This window comes from Mesocricetus auratus, unplaced genomic scaffold (genome assembly GCF_017639785.1).
Source record: "Mesocricetus auratus isolate SY011 unplaced genomic scaffold, BCM_Maur_2.0 Super-Scaffold_100006, whole genome shotgun sequence".
Classification (NCBI taxonomy): domain Eukaryota; kingdom Metazoa; phylum Chordata; class Mammalia; order Rodentia; family Cricetidae; genus Mesocricetus; species Mesocricetus auratus.
Genome location: NW_024429190.1, coordinates 15,610,827 through 15,635,445, shown reverse-complemented (window position 1 = coordinate 15,635,445; position 24,619 = coordinate 15,610,827). Strand labels below are relative to the sequence as shown.

Genomic DNA, 24,619 nt, shown 5'->3' with positions numbered 1-24,619 from the left:
GTTACCTGGTGTCAAAACTCTGAGGGCTCCTGTCCCTTCAAAAGTGCAGTAAATGGGAGTTCTAAGAATGGGAATCAACTTGGTAAAGGAAGGCAAGGATCTTTACCTTGGTGTTTGCTCATGTGTTTAACAAATCCATGGATGGTTGGATGAGCAAATGGATAGATGGATGGGTGGATAAATAGATTGGTGGGTGGATAAGTGGATGGCAGATGAATGGAAATGATGGCTAGATGAGACAACGTGTTGGGCCCCAGCCCCACAGGGTCTCTGTGAGTTGCTGGTCAGCCTACAACTGCAACTTGTTTTCCAGTCCAAGTGCTTCCTGTTTTCCAGTCCAAGTGCTTCCTGTTTTCTAGTCCTGGCTTACTGCCCCGGCCTTGACCCTATGACATCAACATCTAGCAGGAGGAAAACATCTCTCTTCCACTTGGGGTTTTTCCACTGTGCTGTAAAACTGTATATAAGGCTACTCCCTCCTACAAGAGAGAGAAGACCTCTTAGCACTTGCAATAAAGACACACACACACACACACACACACACACACACACACGCACGCACGCACACACACACACACACACACATACACACACTCCTGGCAATAAAGGCAGCACATGCATTCTCTTAGTACAAGCAGCTGGACGTCTTCTCTTTCTTTTCCTGATACCTTGAACTTGCTTGTGGCGCAGGCGCCGCAACAATGGGTAGATAGGTGGATGTGTGTGTGGATGAGAGATGAATACATGGGTGAACAGGTAGATTTGTGGATGGATGGATAGATGGGTGGATGAGAGATGAATAAATAGATTGGTAAGTATATAGATGAATGGGTGGGTGAATGGATAAGAAGATGGATGATATGTATGTGTGTGTGTGGGTTAAGGATAGACGATTGGATAGATGGATGAATGGGTGGGTAAGTAGACAGATGAGAGGGTAAATATGAGGATCAGTGGGGGTATTGTTGAATGGATGAAATCTACCCTTCTTTGGCTGTAAATCAAGGATAGCCCATCTTCTCAAGGCTAATGATAAAGTTTGCTTCTCTAGAGAGAGATAAAGTCATAACCTGAGGTTCATGTAGTATGACAACGTGGTGTCACAAAAACCAGGAGCAAGGATCAGAGGTAGGGTCCTGGCCAAGCTTTTTGTGAACTTGGTAAGTCTGTAGCATGCCACCATCGTGGGTGATGGCCCATCTTCTAGGGCCCCTTGTCATTACTGCTGGGAACTGAATTTTGTCCCCAAATGCACATGCTTAAGCCTAAAGCCCCCTGGGATATTTTTGAAGCTGAGCATGGGAGGGCCTGGGCTTTTATGTAGTCCTGAGCTGAGCTCCCCTGGTGGGACTTCTCCTTGTGAGGAGGGGCTCAGGCGGGTCACGATGAGAAGGCAGTTTCCGCAAGCCCCCGTGCTTCTGTCGTCAACAGTAGGATGGATGATGATGATTTCTTGCCTGTGGTGTGTTTTATGTTGGCCTCAGCTCAAGTGTTCCACACACAAAGCAGAAAGCACTGGGACAAAGCTTCAGATGCCCTTCTCCTAGAAGGCTGCCAAGCGCTTGATGCACCAAGGACAGGCCCTTGTGGCAGCCGCATGGTCCCCAAGGACACTGAGTGATGTGCTGTCAAAACTCCCACCTCATGATGGCAGTGTCCACAAGCAAAGCCTTCTTACTTCACAGGACTCCAGCTTGGCCAGGTGGGTGATGCAATGAATATTCCTGTCCATCCTTCTCATTACCTGGAACGACCACTCAGAAAGCAGGGGTGATAGCTCCTGTTGGCAAGGGGCCCTGACTCTCACTCATCAGTAAAGAAACAATTCTCAGAGCTCCTCCCCCCCATCTCACTCCCTTGAACTGGGCCATGGTTTCTTCCAGATGGGATGGATTGGCCCCATCTTAGTTCCAGAGTGGGCAGTTTCCCTCTGACAGCATTGTCTTTGGGGACCAAATTCTCAATAAAGAGGCCATAGCATTAAAGTAGATGCAGTTGATTCATGAATGGGCATTGCTGTGTTTTGATAAAGCTTTATTTACAAACTAAGAGAGCAGTCAAATTTTGTTCACAAGATGCAGCTTGCTGAACTCTGCCATAAGCCAAGTGTGACTGACCTAGAGGGGCTGACTAGTTGCAGCCCCACAGAATCATAGTTAGGAGCAGTGGCCAGGGTTACACAGCTAGCTGAAACCTTTAGACCAGGCTGTGGAGACCTTCATTCATCTGGGTGTGACCTAAGAGGATGACACTGGACAGTAAGAGAACAAGGGTGCTCTTGCTGCTTAGAACGGTGTGTAACCTCTCAAAAACTTACTCTTGTTTCTTTCTGGAACTTTCCATTTAATATATACAGACTATGGGCAACAGTATTAAGTGAAATGCAGAAAGTGAGACCCCCAGATGAGGCAGGACAGCTGGACAAACCTTGGTTTGTATGTGGGAATCTGCCTAAGAGACGTGAAGAACAGACCAAGACCTGGGGTCACTCGTCATGCCTCATACATCCTGCTGGGATTAAAGCACAGGGAACACTTGCTAATGACAGAGGGTCCTGCCCTTCTATCAGGGAGATCCATAGGCCCCAGAGGAACCCAGAGGCGCATGCACACTGGGCAAGCACTCTGCTGCGGAGTCCACCCCACACCGTTCGAAGATTCCGAAGCTTCAGTGATTCCCTTTGACGGCTTGGGAAGCAGAGGCACATAGCTACGGAGGGTCTGAGAGTCCACACTCCCACAACTGCAGGTGAGGACAAGTGAGCCACCATCGTGAGGTGGTCCCCCTTGCAGGGTGGGCGCCCCGACACTCAGGTCCACTGGGCAAGCGGTGAGATGTGGAGCTGGGTCTGAACACCAGCCAGGTACAAACAATGTGACAGTGTAGCTTTGATATTTCCACTTTGACCTCCTGCCGGGACTAGCGCAGAGGTGGAAAGCGATTTGCGAGGCCCCACCCTTCTGTCCGCATGGGGACAGTTGACACAGTTGGGGAGCATGCAGGTGCAGGCACCTCTTGCTCCTGTTGTCCAGCAGGGTATGTGAATTTGTGCTGTGTGAGTTCCCACGTGTGGAGGTTCAGAGCTTCACCCACAGCAAGGACGCAGGGCCTGCATTTTGAAAGTAACCAGGACACCAACTTCAGTGTCATCCAGGGACTTTTCCTCAAAGGTTGCAGTTTGTGGCCACTGTGAGCATCCTGCACTCCCTGGGTCAACCCTCCCAACCGCATCCTAAGGAGCCACACCTGCTGCACCTGCCCCTCGAGGAAGGCTCACAGGTGGAGACGTGCCCCATCTTACTGAGGCAAAAGCCTGGACTCGGGGATCCAATGTCACTCTCTTCCCACTGTGCCATCTTCCGAGGACACTGGGAACCAAACGAACGGCTCTCCAGGCTGGGAAGGAGGAAAGACACCCAGTCTGCTTCACCCCTACCTCACCCCCTGCCCCTACTCTGCCCGGCTCATAGACAGCTAACATGTGTTTCTATGACATATGGAAACACAGGGGAACCCAGTGAGGGAGAATGGAGGAGCGAATGGAAATTGGAGACAATTGCTGTATGCATATCTGAATTTCCATGGCCATCTCAGACTGTACACATGACTTCAGAGTGGTTGTTAATCCCCCGGCCTCCAGGGTCTGACCACTCTTCTGGGTTGCACTTCTCTTCTTGGCCACCATGGGGCACACTTCCCCCCAGTGAGCAGGAGCCAAGACTGAAAACCCAAGCTGGTCTTTCCTTTCCTGAATGAACTCTCCAGGCCTCATTCCTAGAACAGTCCATAATTTTTCTAATAAAACATCATTAACTATGGAAAGTCACCCACCATAGATGTAGGTGTGCATTTCTGTTCCAATATTCGCCTCCATCTTTACCACCACAAGAGAGGGTGCTTACAGCAGGGCGCTGGGCTGGCAGAAGTCTAGGGCACAGTGATGCTCATTTCCAACCTTCTGTGGCCCAGGGCAAGTTCCTGTCTTATTGTGAGTCCCCCAGAGGTGCTTCAGAGGCTGGAACCCCCCCCGTGTGTATGCAGATCCCACAAGGAGAGCTGCTTTTTTTCAAAGCCTCAGATTTAGGGTTCACAGGTCCCCAATTGAACCCAAGGGCGATGAACCCAAATTCACTGGTCCCATCAGAAAGGAAGAGGTTGTGTGTGATTGCATGCCTGCTCAGTGTGCTCCTGTGTGCAAAGAGTGGAAGAGGAGCCTTCCCTTACCGGAGGAACAGTCAAAGGAAGACTAAAGCATGCTCACCCAAGGCAGGTGTGGTGCTGAGCTCCTGTAATCTCAGTACTTTGGAGGCTGGGGCAGGAGGACCCGAAGTTCAAGGTCATCTTCAGCTATGTAGTAAGTTAGAGATTGGCCTGAACTAAACATTCTAAGAAACAATGACCACTATGTGCTGGGTGGGCATGCTGAACAGGCTTGCCTTCAAAGAGCTCACAGTGACATGCAAGAGACAGACAGATGAATCCAGGTGGCAGTCCAAGATGGTACAGGGGAACCAAGGAGGCTTCTTAGCCACACAAGGAATACTTAGACGGGCTGGAGATGAGAGCCCGCACAGATGAGGGAAGGACAAAAGGAAGTGGGGTATTTGGCCTCCGAGGTCACCAGGCTGCAGATGTGGGGAGCCTCTCTCAAGGGTTCCACTCCATCCTGACCATCTGTGCAACCGGATACTCAGTCTAAGCTTCCTTAAGCCTCGGTTTCCCCATCTATGAGATGAGCCGTCTCTCTTCAGTTCTGGAGTCTGGAGTGATGTAAACTCTAGTGTGCTGACCATGGTGGTAGAGGACCACGGCAGAGATGAGGCACCGTGCCTCCCCTGCCCAAGTCAGTGTCCAACCATGAACATCCCCTCCTCTGCACCCAGCACTGCATCTCACGCAGCAGCTCCTTTGTGAACACGCCCTCCCCGTGGCACTACAAATGTGATCGCTCCCCTGCCCTGAGATCTCCCTGAGTCACGACCCTCTCAGCTTGCAGGGTCCCATTGCAGTCTAACCTCTCACCAGGACACCTGCACATTCACAACCATTGGAGGCTAATCCCCAGTTCCTGGATAGTTGTCAGCGTTTGGGATGAGACAGACAGATAATAAGGCCAATATTCATGTTCTCAGTCCCTGGATGAAAAACTGAAATGTCCTGGAAGCAGAAAGTCTGGATGGGAGTCCACTATGGGGATGGCATCGCCTGGAGATCATGGTCCCCAGTATCCTTGCAGGCTTTCCATCTTGGTAAGGTAGCCGTGCCCTGCTGGGTTGAGCACCTTCCAGGTGTGAGGACAGTCTAGAGAGGGGATTCCCAAGAAGCCTACAGCCCACGTGCACGGCTACTTTATGTGTCAGGGCATGTGCTAATATCTATGCATTGCACTGAAGCAAAGGCTCCTGGGTTGGATAATGCCAAGTGTCCCTGACACATAGCTGGATATGTATGTGGTTGGAGAGTGGAGCCTACACAGTAGTCCGTGAGTCTGGTGGAACCTGAGGAGTGACCAGGAGGAGCCAGGTCAGGGTTACAGGGACAGGACCGAGGATGGAGGGGAGCTGGGCCTGGACTGTGACAGGTGTGTCTCAGAATACTGGTGTAAGTTAGTTACAGATAGGGCAGGGACAGCATGGCAGCAAGACTATGGGTTGACTCAACACACAGCAGCAGCCAGAGAGCAGGAAATCGTTTGGGGCTATAAAATCTTAAGACCCACCCCCGTTTCCTCTCCCCCGACCCCCGGCAAGGCTACACCTCCTGATGATGATACCTCAACCTTCCCTGAAATAGCACCACCAGCTGGGGACAAAGTGCTTGAACCCAGGAGCCTGTGGGGACATTCCACAGTCAAGCCACAGCCCAGTCCTTGTAAATGAAAAGACTGGCAGGCTTTAAGCAGGAGGGGATTGGGTGGGATCACATCCCCATGCATCTTGAAGCTGATGGCTGGGGGACAGACTGCCAACTGTATGGAAGGCTCTATGTTCACTCAAAGAGAACACAATGTCTTTCTGGGAGGGGCAAGCAGCTCTGATGGAGTACCTCTGGAATGACTCCGAAGACAGCTTTTGGTGACTCTCAGATCAAGTACTGCTCTGCTACCAGCGTCTCCAGTTTTTCCATTTCAAAGTGCCACTGAACCCAGGGTGGGGTGACTGGCAGGTGGCCTGGCCTGTATCAATGTCGAAAGGCACGGGGATGGGAGAAGGAAGCCAGAGCTATGGAGGGGCAGAACGCAAACGCTGTTGGGATCTGAGAGGGTGGCTGGTGACCAGTGGGGAGGAGTAGGAGCAAGATGAGGCTGGATGTACCAGTTAGGGAGGGGAGACTAACGCTGCGTTAGAACCCCCGAAGGGTAAGGGTAGTGACAGAGGACACACCTGAATGTTGAGGCCAGCGATGCTTCTAGAGAGAAATGAGGCAAAGTGCTTTGCTGTTCAGGAAATAACACTGACTGGGGTCCACAGAGAGGACATTGGCCCAAGGCAGCCTGCTGGATGTGAATCACTGCACAGGGCCATGGTGGCTCCTGTGGGCAGTCTGGGGCTTTGGTGGCCTTTTGTGACAGTCCTAGTTGTCAGGCACATGGGAGAGCCCCCCTTCCCTCATAGCCTCTCAGCAATATGTTGACTTTTCTGTGAGACTGGCACCATTTGGTCCTCACAGCATTATTACTGTTTGAGTTGTATTGAGCTGGTGAGGAGCATAGTAGAGAGGGGAGGACAGGGGAGGGGAGGAGAGGGGAGGGGGGGCTTGCTGAGCTGCCACCTACCACAGCAGGGAGGAGGAAGAGCCAGGAACAGCTGGAGAGGAGGGGGAGGTCATGGTGGTGCTTCCAAAGAAGAAGGGGTTCCTACCTAAGTGTTCCAGAGACTGTCCCAGGACGAAGCTCCCAATGGTGCAGAGGAGTGGCCGAGGACAGCCTCAGCTGAGGTGATAGTAGAGGGAAGTGGTGATGGTTTGTGCAGCCATAGGGGAAGGAATATGGCAGCAGCCATGACCCAGTCCTGCCAGGAGCCAAGTACTCAGAAGGAACAGCCCTGGGCGTACTGGAATGGATGCAGACAGCGCTGGGATTCTGGGATTCCAGGATTCTGCCCTCGGCACTGGACTGCTGTGGGCCTTTCCCTGCAGGCAGAGGCCTGAGGCTGTGAGGAAAGGTGGGTCAGACGCCTCAGATTTCAAGAGCCAACTTCAAAGGGGCCAGACTTGGAGGACCAGCCCAGGAATGCATGGGGCAGGCAGGATGGTTGGGGAGCCCCTCCCATGGGATGCTGGCCTGACCCCCAGCTGGGGCTGGGAGGCTAAGGCCAAGGGCACTTTGACAGGGTGGGGCCCAGCTCAGCATCTGCTGCATTGTGACTCAGCCAGCTCTCACCTGCGCCCCAGGACAACAGGGGCACTGGCCCTCCTCGGGTCCTGGCTCCTTTCTTAGTGAGGCTGTGAGGTGGAGTAATAGATGCACAGCTTTCCACGGAGGGCTGGAAACTGTGGGAGGAGTCGATGCAAGGGACAATGCCCAGGGGTATCGAGTCCCTGAGTCCTGGAATCCACACAACATACAGAGACTGCATAGATATGCACACATGTATGTACACAGGGTCTCAGACACATGTGCACACAAAAGCACAAGAGCACATGTCTAAGCACATACTCAATACACATGTGAAAACAGGTGCTCAGACACACATGTACATGTGTCCCCCAAGCCATGTATACACAGATGTGCATACACATTTGCACATACAGCCTCATACACGCATGTGCACATAGGTGCATGGCCATGTGTGCATAACCCCCATACGCACATGTATACACATGCTGGCATATGCCCACTATTTAAACACTTGCACAGGCATGCACACTCACACATATGTATACTCACTCATGGAGGACTCCTTCCTTCAGAGTCTGAGACTCTAAATCTGTTGATACTAGTACTTTGTAAGAGAAGGGAGCAAAATGCTTTCTCCCTAAACCATTTAATTAAAACACCCAGTTAGAAAAATAAGTGGCAGACTTTATCAGCTACAACTCTGGGCTATCAGAGGAGCCCGTGTATGGCATCCTGTAGTCCAACCCAGGCCAAGCTCCCCTCAGGCTGCATTTGGACACCCCTCTTCCAGTGAGGTGGGACATATCAAGCCACCAAAGACAGCAAGTGAAGAGGGTTTCCAGTGACTTTCCAAACACACCTCTTATCCCCACCCATGGTAGGTAAGACCCAATTTTCAGGAAGTCTGGGGCTCAGTGCCTCCCCCATCAGGGAGCCCTTGAGGACTGCTCCAGACTAAGCCCCAACTACACTCCCGCCCAGTGCTCCTCTCAGGAGCTGGGTGTTCACACACTGTGGTTGGCTCAGAACAGCACAGGTGGCCAAGGGCAGCCATATTAACTACAGTACCCTCTTTCTTATCAGGGGCACCCAGAGAGGTATCCAGGGCTAGGAACATTCCAGTTCTCCATATCTTTGTGTCCTTCACTCTCTGGATCAGGCAGGGTGATGAGCTCGATCTATGAAGAGTTGCAAGGCCATGGTCCTGAGCATTAATGGCTGGCACCATGGTTCATGTACATGTGCATGTACATAAGGTCTACCTGCTTTCTAACTCCACATGGCCTTCCTGACCAGGCTCCAGTTCTAGCATCCAGCCCACGCCCTTCACTCCGGAGCGTTTCCATCCTCCATCTCTCCTGAGCCATTCATTGTCAGATTTCTTCGGCCAGGACTCTGCTTCCTTCCCAGAGAATGGGGCCAGTGTCAAGGTCTTGCCTGTGAACACACAGTTCAGTGGTCCTGAGCATTCACAGCCACCTGCAGCTGCCACTGTAGCCAGCCAGGGTCAGAGCATCACACCATCAAAGAGGCTGAGGGCTGCAGCCACCACCTCTCACCCACCCATCCTCAGCAATGGCAGATCTACCTTTTGGTTATGAATGTCCCTGTCAGGACATTTTTGTAGGATGGAGTCATACGTGGAACTGGCCTTGTCAACTTAACCTGTATGCCCTTATGGGTCCCTGGGGCATGTCACGAGCCAGCACCTCCTCTGCATGGCTACTTGCTCTGCTAGTGACACAGTTGTCCCCAGGTGAGCAAATGTTGGGCTTTTCCACCCCTGGAAAAGTGCAGAGTTCTAACTGCTGATGTGTGAGCTGCTGCATATACACGTGTGTTTCTTTCCTTACATATGGTCATTTCTACGAGGGAGCTGCTGGTCCAAGTATGACTGTTCTCCAGACTAGATACATTTACCCTTCCATTTGAAAGCAAGAGCTTTACAACTAGCTGGCTGGCTAAAAGATCCCTGTGATTCTCTTGAATGCTGTTACTCAGCAGCCAAAGGTGTGTCTGTCATCTCCAAGAGGCACAGGCCCACTGAGCAAGACTGGGTACTTCTCAATTCCCTAAATCTACACATTTCTGCAGTACCCCCATCCCATTGTCAGAAGGGCTATAGTGATCCTCTAACCACTTACTGGGTCCCCAGAGAAAAGGGACAGGCAGGGCTGCATAATCATATACTGGAGTGGCAGGGTACATTCTGGGCTTCAGGAAATCTAGTCCTTTCTGGGTCCATCAGTCTCACTTTCATGTTCTACAGACCAGTGCCTTCCATGAGAGGTTCTCCCATATTTCTGTCTCATATAGGCTCTTACAGATATGCCCATGATTCCATGAAAACACACACACACACACACACACACAGTGTGTACGTTCACGTTTACTTTTTGTTTGGCATATTTTAATGAATAATATCACTGCCTTTCCACCTAAAGTTGGCCTAGGACTCACTATGCAGCATGCAGCTTAGGATGACCTCAAATTAATGATCCTCCTGCCTCAGCCTTATGGGTGCTGGTATTATAGGTGTACCACATCACACTTGGTTTAGCCTCAGTGTTCCTCCAAGTGGGACCATTGTTCAGTAAAACCAGGGCTACTGAATCCAGAGCTCCGTGGCAGGTGCTCCCATGATGGAAATAAGACCTAGCAACCAGTGAGTGGGAAGCTGGACAGCTGGATTTCCTGGTGCTTTAAATCCTTTGAGACGGAGTGTGACAGCAAGAGATCCCATCGCACTGCTCAGAAACATGTGTGACTGAGTACAAACTTATAACTGCTCCTTTCTGAGTCTTTCCATATAGTATGTTCAGGCTATTTATGGCAGTGTGTGACTTTAAATGCAGAAAGTGAGATCCTAGGTGAAGAGGGCCAACATAAGGACAGAAAAACAGTGTGCAGAGCTGAAAGCAATTTACATGCAAGCGGGGATGTGAGTCATGCATCCGTCAGTCTCTAGACAGGGACCAGGGAGCAAAGAGCACAGTATCCAGGGCTGAGGACAGCAGTTACACTTCCAGGGCGGAGGGCCCTTGCTCTTTCCTGTGCCTTCAGGATTCTGCACCATGTATGTTCACCTTTGCGAACAACTCTGATTTTCAATGTCTGTCTGAGACCCCCTCCCTACCTCCATAAGCCCCTGTAGACTCTCCCTGTCATCTTGGAGACAAAATTCACCCCCAGCCCACTCATGAGGCCATGAAGGTGGTGGTCGTGTGGCCTGGCCCTCAGATGGTAGCCGTTCCCACCTCTTCCTTATGCATGGACTCAGGACTTCCATGAAGCCACCCCAAGGCCTCTTTGCAAGTTTCTGTCCTACCCAGACGCACTGCCCATCCTCCACTCATGCTCTGCCACCTGTGATCCTTTTTCCTCTTGAAAACTATTCACATCCCAGGCCCTAATTCCATGCTTCTGGAAAGTTCCCTCTGCTGAGGATTCTGAGTCACCCCTCCCTCCCAGATGGTGCTGACACTTAACTTCCATCCTTGATGAGTTCTTGGGTAGCCTTTCCATTTACAGTGAGGTTTACAAGGCTTACAAGGACTAGGGGTCCTTGGTTCCCAGAACAATGCCCTACAGTAGGGGCTCAAAGATGGTAGAATAAAGAGAAGAGAAATAAGAGAATGGTATTGATGCAGAGGGCTTGGGGGTCAGAGGCACTGCCAGGAGGGTACCACCCCAGAGAGGTATCCCTGCAGTCTGCAATGCCTTTGGCTTCAATGAACAGAACAAATAAGGCTCAGCTCTAGTTCAGGATCAACCACGGAGAGATCTCAAAATGGCCTGCGACAGGAAAGTGACTGGAACCAGGGGACATTTCTCAGGCAGGAGAGGCCCAAAAGGTGTCTGGGCAGGGGTGACGGTGAGGGTAAAGACGGGGAGGCCTGTATCATATAGCAGCTAGTTCAGATTAGCCCTAAAGAATCCAGCTGGGCATTATCTTCTAGAGAGATCAGTGCAGCTGGCGAATCAGGTGGTGGGAATATTCACACCAGAGTCAGTGGCAGGTATCTTGAATGAGGCTTCCTTCTTTTTGTACCCCATGTCCCCCTCTCCTACCTAGTCCTTAGCCCCTAGTCATTTCTTATTCTGGCTTGCCAGCTCAATGATGTTCAGACCTGGACAGAAATGCCCATAACTGCAGGATGGACACTAAAGATGGTGCTTTTTAAGGCCTGGGGAACCTGCCCCAAAGTCACTGGCAAGGTGTCTGCTCTTTCCCATGAAGGGTGGTTATGCTTTCTCTTAGACTTGCCTTAGAGGCCACCTGACTCATAGACTGCCCTGCAGCTTTGTGGGCCAGTGGGCTCCACAGCAGGAGGGCACCTCTGCCCACAGCCCCTGGTACCTCTCTTTGCTGGTGTCAGTCTGGCACTCCCAACTTCCTGGCCCCGGAGCTCTCCAGAAGAACTTAGGGCCAAACTCAACGTCACTTCAAGGCTGATTTAAAAAAAGAAAAAAGGAGAGAGAAGAAAGAGAAAGAAAAAAGGCAGCGAGCCAGTGAGGGTGCAGGCTTGGGGGTGGCAACTGAGCAGGGACCGGGCAATTATCCTTTGAAATTAGGCTAGTTAGACAGATGTTTCTATTTTCATCCTGTCCTGCTCTCTTTCCAATCCAGCAAAATTAGTTGCAAAGTCATCAGTCACCCAATCACGCTAATAGTTTAACATCCGATCTGCCAGAGCCGGTGGGAGCAGGCGGGGGCGGGGGCGGGAGCGGCAGATCCGCATCGTGCTTCCTTCCCGCTGCGAAGAGTGAGCAGCATCTGCACTAACATAAGTTAAACCTCGCAGTTGACTTTATTTTCTTTCTCCTGGTCCTTGGGGTCCCGAGCTGGAGGGGGGAGATAAAGTGAAACACATTTGCTTCCCTGGAGGGAGGAGGGACACGGAGCTGCCTTTCTGGAAACTCGGCCCATCAATCATAAACTGATTACAAATTCGTCACCTTGAATCAATTTCTGTTCACAAGTTCAAAAGGCGCTATGAGCTCGAGGCTATCTGGAATATTCTACATGTGGAGAGTATTAACATTTGATCCAGCTCCTCCTTCAGAGGAGGAGACTTGCCAGGGAGGGGAGACCAGTTTGCATTGACTGGCCAGGATTCACACCCGGGCCCCCTCCACCGTGGGCATGCGGAAACTGTGGATCCAGGATGGGGGAGGGGGAGAGACAAGAAGCTCGTGTCTGATGGAGTCGATCACGTCACAGCCCACATTTTCCTTTTGACAAGCTATAAATGAGTCTTAAACTTTTTTTTAATGTATGTTCTTTGCACTAGAGCCTCATGCATGCTAAGCAAAAGGCTCTACTGTGGGCTGTAGCCCCAAGCCCTGAAGTGGAAGTTCTTACACACAGAAAGACGAATGAGAGAGAAAGACAAAGAAACAAAGAAAGATGGGAGAGAGAGACAGAGACACAGAGACCAGAGTCGAGAGAGGAAGGGAGAAGATAAAGACAAAGACAGAAGAGGGAGATAACGACAAAGGAAAGCGGGGAGGAGAGAGGAAGCGAGATATGGAGCAGGGAGGGAGGGGGAGGGAAGGAGGGGGAGGAAAAGAGGGGAGAAAAGTATGAAGGCAGTCCATTTCCCCATAGACCCCCAAGTTTCTGGTCCCTTGAGATTCCAGGTGCGGGGAGTGGAGGGACACCTTTCCAGGGATGTGGTCTTGAAGTTATCCAGGGAAACCAGCTTCAGAATGAGCTGGCTCCAAACCCATTAGTCACAGCAGGGAGATGTGGGTGTGGAGGGGGCTTAGCAGCCACTCTGGCTGTTCCTTTGCATAAGAGAAAGAAGGAAGGAGGAGGAAGAGGAGGAGGGAAGGAAGAAGGGACAGGAGGAGGGTGGGGCCGGAGAGAAGACTGGTTCCATTGCCATGGGGCCAAAGCCTACTCAGATGGAGTGTGAGGGTGCAGACCCCAGCTCCCCCCCCACCAGCAGGTGCAGCCAGGGTTCCTGAGACCCTTTCTGTTCTAATAGGAGGCTGAGCTCTCCAGCATTCTGGCATTGCTCACTATGGCCACAACAGTCCTAAAAATGGGTGACCACAGACCAGGCATACCAAGGACCTTTGGTTCAGAGGAGTCAGATTAACCAGCACCTAGTGTGGGCAGGCATCCTGACAAGGGATCTATATCATGACATAGACCGTAGGAAACTCTGAGGTCCACAGGCTGGTGGTAGGGCTCTTGGTGCAGGTGTGACTGCCGAATTTCTGTAAGGCGAAAAGACAGATACCTTGGGAGAAAGTAGGGACACAGCAGGCAGAGAGAACAGAGCGGGTCCCCTCCAGGAGTGAAGGCAGTGAGCCAGCTCGTATGGGCCTCAGGATCTAGTGTGATTTCTTTCATTCAGCAGCAGTGACACGCCTACCTCACCCTGTGAAAGGTGCCCAGCACAAACCTGACACAGAGACAGCCACAGGCACCAAACCTCTTTTCCCAGGAGCCTGGTCACCAAGAACACTGCCATCTGATCTCAGTTCCCAGAATGTCAATTTGAGCTCAGCTGACCAACTTCAAGGAGCTGGGAGTCAGGACTGTGTGCCTGGGCTTCCTGGAGAGGGGTGTTGGAGCTGGGCCTTCAGATACTGTGCCAAGAGAATGGCACTCTTTATAGCCCAGGGACACTGTGTACTGGTGATTTCTGTGGCACCCAGTGGAGGTCAGAGCGTCTGTAGTCCTTGTCTACAGACAAGGATGGGGTGAGGGGCTGTGGGATGTGTGTTTGGGCACTGTATGTCCTGTCTCAATTGGATTTTATCTTCTGGGACTCCTTCTGCCCCATCCATGCAGCTTGACACATCTGGGGCACATCCCTAGAGAGCTTTGATGGGCCTGGACTCCAATCAGGTTTCAGCATGGACCAGGCATTGGAGACATGGTGGAAACCAGTCTCATGTGGCCCCTCCAGAGTCATACAGCAGACAAGGAGGAGGTGTCAGCACAGGCCCCGTGAGATGTGTGTGGAAAGGGTCTGCTCCTGGCTTGGACCCAAGCCTTGCTTCATAGCCAGTAGTCTCCAGAAGCAGGAGCCATACAAGGCTACTGGTCTCTGTCCTGGTGTGGCCGTAGAGGGATTGGAATGGCATTGCAGTCACAGGAGCTGTCCTAGGAAACCTGGACAAAGGGCTTGGGCCATCACTTGGGTGATGGGGAGACCCTTCTAGGCATGATGCTGGCTACTGAGAGGTCTTATGCCTTGGCTTCTCTAGGTGCTCCAGGGGTGGTCTTGCAAGTTCTTTCTTGGCTTCTACCTCTCTGACCCAATGATGTCTACTGATCCCAACAGGCTTTGTAAGAATGAGACTAGGGCTCTCCTACAGGCTTCTGCACACTGAGATGGATTACATCAAACTGGCTTTGTGGCCATGAAGCAATGGGCCTAAGAAGTACATAAGCTCACTTTTATGATCATGGGACTAGCCAGGACCTCAGAAAAGAAGGTAGTTGATTAGTGATGTCTACCAGGACAGAAAAAGGTTCTAGTATTGATTAGTTATGTCTGCTAGGGCAAGGAGAAGGCATCACCCTGCCTATCTACAAGTTTCCCCAACTGGCCAAGAGGTTGCTTGAGATTACCTGCAGCCTGGGCTAGAAGGGACCCCACAGGGCACTCTTATCAATGAGGTGTTGAAGTGAAGAAGCCTTCCACTCTACACAGATTTCCCCTTTTCTACAGTCCCCAGACCCCTCTGTTGGCTGAAACGTCCTCACTAAGCTTAAAGCCAACTTACATGAACGCCCCTCCAGAGGCTTTGAGGCTTGCTTCTGTAAGAGGGGCTAGGGAGCTGAGCCAAGGCTGCAACTTGAGCTACTGGTAACTTTTGTAACACACCAACTTCCCAGGACCGGCTAGCTTCTGCCAAATTAGGAGGGTGCTCAGGCTTGAGGTCAGCTGACCCTCTTTCCTGTCCAGCCTACCACTGAGGACTCACAGCCCTGGGTTGGCCACTTAACCCCTGGCCTGTGATAATGCTGCTCTAAAGGCCAAAGGCCACCCACCTTGTACATGGCATGAGGAGCTGACTTGGAGAAGGGATCCCAGCAGGCAGTGGGATGTCACCAAGTTTGAGCCTGCATCTTTGCCTTCCTGCCTTGGCCCTTGGCCACAGAGATGGGGAGGAAAGGGTTCTGACATGGGTATTCAGTTGCTACAGGGACTCAGAAGAGAATCCCATTACAGGTTCCTGCTTGGGAAGAAACCAAGCCCCTGGAAAATTCAGTCCCCCAGTGAGCTAGTGTGTCTGCCCTGCCCTGGAACCTGCAAAGAAGCACTGGGAAATATACCTATGTCCTTAGTTAAGACGAGTCATAGTGGATGAGGCCAGCTGTGAATTAAACATTCTCCCTTCAAGAGGAGGGGATGCTAGGCTCATCTGGGGCATATTCCAGTAGAACCTGGGCCTGGAATCCCATTAGAAGACAGCCAGGACCAGGTAGTAGAGGTGAAATGGAGACCAGAGTATGGCCCCTCCAGGGTCAGTTTGCATGCAGACATTCAGGCAAGGGGCCTGCGGTAACAGGTAGCCCGTAAGTGCTGACAACCCTTGGAAGCTGTGTGAGGCAAAGGGTGGGGGCATCTGAATCTCATAGAGTGAGCAGCCATACTCACACCTTCATCTTGGACTGTTACCTCTAGATCAGGGGAGAACGCGTGTCTACTGCCTTAGCTGTGCTATTTAGAATGATAGTGCAAACTAGTTTCAAGTTCAAGCTGTACCATTAACCAGCTGTGTGGCCTTGGATGGCTCCTTTCACCTCTCTGAGCTTCACTCTCCTGGTTTGAGAATGTAGAGGTAGCATGTGGCCCTCGGGAGCAAGTGGACAAGGTGCTGTGAGGCAGTAGAAAGTCCCTGTCCCTGGTCCTGGGGTGCCACGAGGGGAAATGGGGCATTATGAGGTTTCCGGTGGTTCCCTTTGATGTGCACAACCACATCCGAGGGCACGTGAAACACTTTGAGCCAGGTCAGGGCAGAAGAGCCCTGAGAAAGACTGGCCCCGCAATTAGCCGTGGATTGGATTTCTCTTGGTTCCCAGGAGCCTGCAGTCAGAACAGATTTCTGGGAGAGGGCCACAGGTCCTGGACTGCACAGCCCCCCATTCTCATGCCCACCCCTCTCCGTGGGACTCTGCTTAGTAAATATTAATTTACCCTCAATTACTACTGACAGGTCGAGGAAGGCCTCTCCCTGCCCTTCCAGGGCCGTGTCCTTCAAAGTCAGCACCAAGCAATTAGGACTAATAGTGTCTGCAGGCGGGGCCCATCTCCTAGAGGCTGCAGCCAGCTTGAGTCCAGATAGCCACCTCTTCTCTTAGAGAAGGCAGAAAAGCATTGTGGCCAGGTGCCTGGGAGAAGCCAGGGGTAGCTGGACCTGAGGACTCTTAGATCTGTGAACTATAGGGGACCTACACGGAGATCCAACAGGTGCCCTGAAACAGTGTATCCAAGAGGGCTCGTTTGGGACAGGGAGGAAGTAACAACAGCTTTCATGGCACAGAGAGTGTCAGGATACAGACCTCTCAAGGACTGTTTTTTCAGCTGGTAGGGATGGGATCAGGACCCCACTGGGCAGTGCTGGGAGTTGAGTGTGATAGTGGTGTTGAGGTTTACCTAAGTGGGTCAGGGCACATAAAAGGCTAGGAATGGGTTTGCCCCAGATTGACCTAGAAAGTGCCAAGCCCAGCATCATGGGAGGAAGGACTCCTGTCACAACCACCCTTCCCTAGCCCTCCTAGTTCCCACAAGCACATCAGTACCAGTTCCCAGTATAAAAGCATGACACATGCCCCACTGTCATTTCTGCTTTGAAGCCCAGGGCCTGGAATCCAGGGTCACGGTGCTGGCCAGGCAGCTTCTAGAAGGGTCTCTTTTGAGCTGCAGGTGGTCATACTCCCACTTTATTCTCACATTCTCCTGTGTTGGAGAGAGTTCTGGGGCCTCTTGCATGGGATGCTAATCCAAGTCAGGGCTCTGCCAGGCGCATCTCTGTTGTCTAGAGGCATTTCCTCCTATCTTATTCACATCTACTCTCTGGGACACCCCATTGCACACAAAAATGCTAAGAGCCAGAAGTAATGGGTGAACTCAAGAGCACTGATCTTGCAGAGGCCACATTAGTCCTGGGAGGAGAGAGGCAGCCTGGCCACCACCCTGACCTTCTCCAGCAATTGTGGTCTCTGTGTACTCAGTGCCACTGTGATCAGGAATGTTGGGGGTCTATGGTGAGCGTGGCCCCTGTCAAACAGGACTTACTTGGTTTTTCTGTGATGAGGACATCCAAGCTGAAGGACAGGACAGTACAGTCAATCAAGGAATGAAGAGGACAAGGATGGGAAGGAAGGAAGGAAAGAAGGGAGGGAGGGAGGGGAGGAAGGAAGGAAGGAGAAGGAAGGAAGCACTCCCGTGTCCTGTTGGGAAATGCAGTGTCCTGAGCTGAGTTGCATGCTCCCCAAATTCCTGTCTACCCAGAGTTTGAGCATATGACCCTTACTTGGAAATAAGACTGTAGAGACAAGACCAGAGTGGATAAGGGTCAAAGTCTCATCAGGCATATGGAGGAAGCCATGTGGAGATAGGGCAGAGACTTGAAGGACATGGCCACAAGGCTAGGGTCATCAGGAATGGGAAAACCAGAGGGCCCTCCCCAGGAGCATTTGAAGACATCGTAGCTCTGTCAACACTTGAATCTCACACCCTGGGCCTCTGACCTATGTGAGTGACTGTCTGAAGCTCCAGTTTACTGTCAGGTTTCATAACAAATGTCTCCAAGACTGTATTGTGATTAATCCTTGTTGTCCATTGACTATATCTAAAATCACCAAACGGATGTGCCTCCTGAGCTGTCTGAGGGCATCTCCACAGGAATTTAGGAGGGGAAACTCATCCTGAATGCAGAAAGGTAGGCTTGGGACCAGATGAGCACTAGCATTCCCCTCTTAATTTCCTGACTGTGGACAGTGTGACCATCAGCTCTTCCTGACTGTGGAAACAGTGTGACCATCAGCTCTTCCTGACTGTGGAAACAGTGTGACCATCAGCTCTTCCTGACTGTGGAAACAGTGTGACCATCAGCTCTTCCTGACTGTGGATACAGTGTGACCATCAGCTCTTCCTGACTGTGGAAACAGTGTGACCATCAGCTCTTCCTGACTGTGGAAACAGTGTGACCATCAGCTCTTCCTGACTGTGGATACAGTGTGACCATCAGCTCTTCCTGACTGTGGAAACAGTGTGACCATCAGCTCTTCCTGACTGTGGAAACAGTGTGACCATCAGCTCTTCCTGACTGTGGATACAGTGTGACAATCTGCCACAAGCTGGTTCCCTCTTCAAATCACCACACTAATACAGAGTCTGGCCCCAGAAAAGTATCTCCCAAAACACTCTTCAGGCCTAAGGGCAAAGGTCAAACAATTGCCCTCCTGCTCCCAACTGCAGGCCCCAAACTTTGGCCTAACAGGTGCTTACTATATCTGCCTTGGTGGATACATGCTGAGTTCAATGTAATTGAAACAGAAGGAAGGCTCCGGCAGAAAGTGAGCAAGAACATGGGACAACCTAAGCTCTTTGAAACATATAACCCCTGAAACAGACACATTTGGTTATTAGCTCACTTTTGCAGGTTAGAACATCAAGGACACATGTCCTGAACATAGCCTAAGAACGGATGGAATCATAGTTTTTACCATACTTCTGAGAGACCTCAAAAGCTTCTTCAGAGAGTTATGTATTTATAGGCACCTAGCTCTAACGAGCTAAAACATAACTGCCTATCTCAGGCTCAGAGCACTAACATAACAGATCATCTGTAATCCTGTGTGTCCCATATTTTACACCTGGCCTTGGAATTGCACTTCTCCTTTTTTTATTTGTATCTTTGTTGTTACCTTTATTTACACATTCCCTCATCTGAGTGATGCAAATCCCCTGTCATCTAGATGTCCCTGTTCAGACACCACCCCCATGTCTGGCACAGCTTGGTCCTGGAAAGCTAACTGGGGTGACAAGGAAATGAAGAAAGGACAGACAGACATATAGACACCCTGGGATCAGGCGGGCTGTGCTCCGTCTGGTAGGACTGTGTTGACTATGAAATAGCAGTGAACCTCAGCACATTTATTATGTGCAGTACAAGGGAAGAAGGACGTCTCTGTAGGAAAGCAGTCTCAGGCTGCAGTCCAGAAGTAGGAAGCCACAGTTGCTACATTTGCTGGTCAACCATTCTTAAGCCACTCTAGTGCTTGGGCCAGAGAGAGAGAGAGAACTTGCTGTGCCTCTGAGACTCGCCAGAAGGAAGGCTCTACCAATTCCCATGGGTCTGAAGCATTAGTTCTGGTCCATAATATATATTCACTCATGACTCCATCCACTCCATACGTATTCATTCACTCAGGCCTTTCTTGACGTTACATAAATTCTGGCCAAATTCTGTAATTTGGAATGTATAAAACCTAGCAATAAAGGGTAGGAGAATTTCTCTAAAAATGACAGCATGGATTTCAGGCTTTTCTGACTTGGTGGACACTGTCACAAGCAGTTATTCCTGACATTTAGGTGTGAAAAGCCACAACACATAATATTTAATAAAATGTTACTTATGCAAATAGGCACTCAGTCTAAGTGACCACCATTTGCCAGCCCCAGCTGTCCATCAAGTTAACCATACTGAGTTGCCCCATCCATGAACATGGGCCAGCTGTCCATTTCTGTAGATTGTCTTTAATTTCACTCAGCAATAATTTGAGATTTTTTTATTAGCAGTGTCACATAATCTTTAGTGGGTAAGGACTCTCTCTATATTACTAACCCTGATAACCCAAGTTTGATCTCCAGAACCTATATTGTGGAAGGATAGAACCAACTCCTGCATGCTGTCCTCTGCCTTCCACATGTACCACATGCTCACAACCACCCATAACTCAAACTGTGGGGGTTCTGATGCCCTCTTCTGGACTCAGCAGCCATTGCACTCATGTGCACAAACACACAGACACATATAATTAAAAGAAAATATTTAAAAAGAAAGTATTTTCTTTAAAATATCTAAATTAAAAAAACTCATCTTACAAGCTATTGGCAATGTGAAGAAATTACTGCTGAATTCTGAGAACTGTTCTTGAATCTCGAAGCCTGGTGTGGCCTGCTTGTTAATTCTGATGGATGTTTAAAGATTCCTTCTGACTTTGTCTGTCCTGTGACATTCTGATCAATGTGAACTGGAGCCCAACAGTGGCAGCCACATGTTCACCATATAATTTGATTGCATAATTTTTTTCTTGAGCTTAGTTTAATTTTGTAGTGTTTTGTTCATCATGTCCTTAAATGGGAGACATCCAGGAATCATCTAGTCAATTAGAGTCCTCATCTAGAGGCTGGGGAGATAGCTCAGTCATTAAGTACTTGCCATTTGAATATGAGGACCTGAGTCTGACACCTCAGAAATCACATTTTAAAAGCCACTCATGGTGGGGTGTGTCTGTAATTCCAGTGCTGGAAAGGCAGAAACTGAAGCCTCCACAGAGCTAGCTGGCTATCCAGTCAAAACAACTGGTGAGCTCCAGATTCAGTGAGAGATCCTGTCTCAAAAAGTAAGGCTAATCTCTGACCTCCATGAACACACACACACACACACACACACACACACACACACACACACACACACACACCTCATCTAGAGAATGCCCTGGAAATGAAAAGATCGGAGCGTGCCTCACCACCTTACTAAATGTTATGATGCTTCTGTGCTGTGCATGGCCTAACATTCTTTCTTCTCATTCTTGAACATGGAAACTCAGATTTAAATGAGTTCATGCCAGTCTGCATTTTGGACCCACAGGCCAGTGCCCAGTGCTGGGCCTCTCTTCTCATTCCAATGAATGTGCCCAGCGTGAAAGCTTTGCCCTAGGCAGTGTGATGGATCCACAAACTGGTGCTTATGCCCTATCAAAGCTGGCAAGGTGCAAACCCCAACCCTTATCATTTGATGAGCCACTCCACCTTAGCTCAAAAAAACCAGGGAACAAAATTAACTAAACGTCTGCAGTGGGGGTGGGGCTGGCACTGGCAACAGCTGTTCTTGTTGGGTAAAGGGAGAGCTTTAGACTCCAGTGCACAGAGCTACCACCAACATCCCCTCTCTCTGCAGGTCACAGGAAGCCTCTTGGACTGGACACAGGGAAATCTATGGGAATATCTAGGTCCAATTGGTCCATAATATTGGCCTATGGTGGCAGCTAGTTTTTGAGAAAGGAATCCACTTAAGGCACCAGAAGGTGTTCCCATCTCCCAGGGTGTTGATGCACAGGAACACAGGCACCAGATGTCCCAAGCCTGCAGGGAATGCTCCCTGTCCAAAGAGATTGGCCTCTCATTTATCTTTGTCACTAGAAGATTCCCTAAAAGGAGCCCCACCTAATTCAGGCTGAGTGTGAGTCTAGACACACTCACTGGAGGCATCATGATATGAAGCAGCTGTGCTTCTAGAAGAATCTGTCACTCAGTGGAGGTGTTTGAGTGGATGACTGAAACCAGGACAAGATGATGCTTGCAAAATCACTCAGGTGATTGGAGGGAACTGAGACATATAGTAAGCAGGTACACACATGGTTTTTTCTTTTATTTTTTTAAAGGCCTATCTTTTTATTTTATGTGTATGGAGTTTTCACCTGCATGCAGTGCCCACAGGAGCAGAAGAAAGCATGAGGTCCCCTGTAACTGCAGAGCGCATGAACACATGAGTGGAAATGGATACCGTAAATGCTGGGAACCAGAAAGGCAACTGTCCTGACCATGTCTGCTAACTCAACAACCAGCTCGGAGTCTCTGAGTCCCTCAGCTGGCTCGGTCCTTGTCCTCACTCATGGGATTTCCATCTGTCCACAAGTCCCTGTACTGCCTGTGAGTGTCAGGAACAGAGGCCTGCCCTCTTTGTATGTGACAGCCTAGCCCAAAACAGGGCTTGAGCAAGTCATATTCAGCTGCAGATGAGCTTACATATACAAATAAAATGTTTGCTGAAAAATTAATATTTTAGAAGCATTTTTGACCCAAGTCTATTACCATACCAATAAATATGCAAATATTTAATATATTGTTGTGCATGATAAATTTATAATAAATTATATAATACATTACAAACATATTTATACATGTTATATCTATACAATATACATGTTTGTATATTTTCCCTCTTGCTTATTATTTTGTTATAATATTTTATAATATTATTATGTATACTTATGTATAATTGTATTGGTTGATTAATTGATAAGTTTATTTATTTTTCTAGTACTGGAAATTGAACCCAGGGCCTTATAAATATTAGGCAACTGCTACCTCTGAGCTACAACCCCAACCCATAAATACATTTATAAAGCATATTATATTATTTTATTCTAAAATTCATGTTTTTATGCTATACATCATGTATAATATCCATGTACATAACATATGAAGATAGTATACACATATATACCATATATTTCCCTACTTCCCAGGGGAAATTACGTGATTCTGACCACTTCCACTGATGTAACATATTGATTGGACAATCTCTCACCTAGAACTTGAAATGGCTGCTCACTGAGTTTCCTGGATAGCAACACTACAGATGTGAGTTCAAAGTAGAAAGCTGGCTGTGATGGCCATCAGTGTGGCCACTCGATCAGATTCTGCATCCTATCCCATTCTGAGAACACAGTCTACCTGCAGAGCTGGGCCATCATGAGTGGCTATTCCTTGGAGCAGGGTGGGAGTGGGGGGGGCACATGTGCTTCTCCACAGTGACTAGAAATGCCATTATTCTTATTTAGGATACCTGGAGTAAGAGGTCCATCAATCATAGCACACAAAGTTTATAACTCACACCTCAATAATTCTACCCATTTGTCCAAATGTTGGGTGACCCTTGCAGGCATGAGCAGCTTTCCAGGCACAAGGCCACCAATTGGTCATTCACAAGGCCTTAGTGTCACCTCTACCCTCGGGACAGTTGGAAAGGCCTGACTTAGTCAGGAAATCTTGGAGCGTAGCAGTTAGTTTCCAAATGCCTGTGGCTTTTTACAAAACTTGGCGGATCTCTGTGAGTTCGAGACCAGTCTGGTCTACAAGAGCTAGTTCCAGGACTGCCTCCAAAGCCACAGAGAAACCCTGCCTAGAAAACAAAAAACAAAAAACTTATAACCCCAGCATTTGGAAGGCTGAGGTAGGAGGGTTGTCACATGTTTGAAGCCAGTCTCAACCTCACGAGATTCTTTCTTTAAAAGGAGCTGCAAGTTCAAGGGATCCATATACAAAATATGGGAGTAGTGATGTGTGCTGTTGGGGTGGAGACAAGAGGGTTCCTGGTGCTCCTCAACTAGCCAGCATTGCCCACTTGGTGAGGTCTAGGTCATTTAAGAGATCCTGTGCATCATAACACACACACACACACACACACACACACACACACACACACACACACACACACACGACAAAAGCAGAAAAGCAGATAGGGTTTGGTTCCAAAACTGGCCCATGGCTCCCCCAAAGAGTGAACCTTTAACAATGTAACTTAAAATACAGGAAATCAGCAAGTTCGATGGGATATTAGTCATACTAGTAAGAGCAAGTGGAAGGAGTTTAAGTTTACTAAGAGAGCGCCACTCAATCACTCAGAATTACCCCTGTGGGACGCAGTTTTCAGAAGGAGCGAACTGACTGAATGGGTTGTGCTCCACAGCCTGCAGCTGTGGGTCTGTGAGACACGACACAGCAGTGAGCACTTCAGAGACCCTAGGGTGTGGATTGCACAGCGGCAGCTGTGTTTCTTCTTCTTGTGTGTATCCTGAGCACGTGCTGACTTTCAAATTGGAAACACTGCTGGCTGCAAGGCAGCTTTCAGTAGTAGAACATCCTTTGAGTGCAAACCAGGCTCTGGGTTCGAGTCTCAGCACGAGGGTGCAGGGGAGAGCGGCAATTTTATTTTATTATTATTTTGTCTTTTTTTTTCAAGATGGGATTTCTCTATGTAGCCTTGGCTGCCCTGGAACTTTCTCTGTAGACCAGACTGGCCTTGAACTCAGAGATTCACCTGTCTCTGCTTCCTTAGTACTGGGATTAAACCCTGTGAGCAATTCTATTTTTAATGTTCTTTTTTCCTAATAAAATTGAGCTTGGGCATCAGGAAGTAAGAAATGGACTAAGTGTCTCCTCTTGGAGGGTATGTAACTTTGGCCAACTTCTGACTTCTCTTGGAGGCACCTGTGTGTCCCCAGATTGCCCAAAA

At 49.5% G+C, this 24,619-nt stretch overlaps 1 long non-coding RNA gene across 1 annotated transcript; it reads left to right on the top strand.

Moving 5' to 3' along the window:
- The first annotated feature begins 640 nt into the window (after positions 1-640).
- Positions 641-3,835, top strand: LOC121140665. Its single transcript, XR_005877590.1, has 3 exons — positions 641-1,702; positions 2,357-2,748; positions 3,171-3,835. It is a non-coding gene; the product is annotated as an uncharacterized LOC121140665 (long non-coding RNA).
- The last annotated feature ends 20,784 nt before the right edge of the window (positions 3,836-24,619 follow it).